Here is a 301-nt window from a genome sequence, read left to right as displayed (position 1 = left end):
TCTTTCATTTCACTACTTTAGCTTCACAGGGCTCCCTCTGGCCTTTCAAATTTTAAAAAATGGTAACGAAAGTTAAATAAATGTCGACAATTTAATTTCTGCGTAACCACCACTAAAAATTGTGTTACAAAGAAAGTAAACACGCATAAAAATTCCAGTTTCAAAATTTTCCTTCTGATGTTTAACAATACTGGGCTCATGGGCCGCGCAGCGACCCTAATCCCATTCATCATGAAATTTAAATACATTGAGTTACAAACATTTTGAGTTTAGCAACATTATGGTAGCTATACAAATAGGT

Source organism: Parasteatoda tepidariorum, chromosome 8 (assembly GCF_043381705.1).
Source record: "Parasteatoda tepidariorum isolate YZ-2023 chromosome 8, CAS_Ptep_4.0, whole genome shotgun sequence".
Lineage (NCBI taxonomy): Eukaryota > Metazoa > Arthropoda > Arachnida > Araneae > Theridiidae > Parasteatoda > Parasteatoda tepidariorum.
This window is presented reverse-complemented; position numbering follows the sequence as displayed.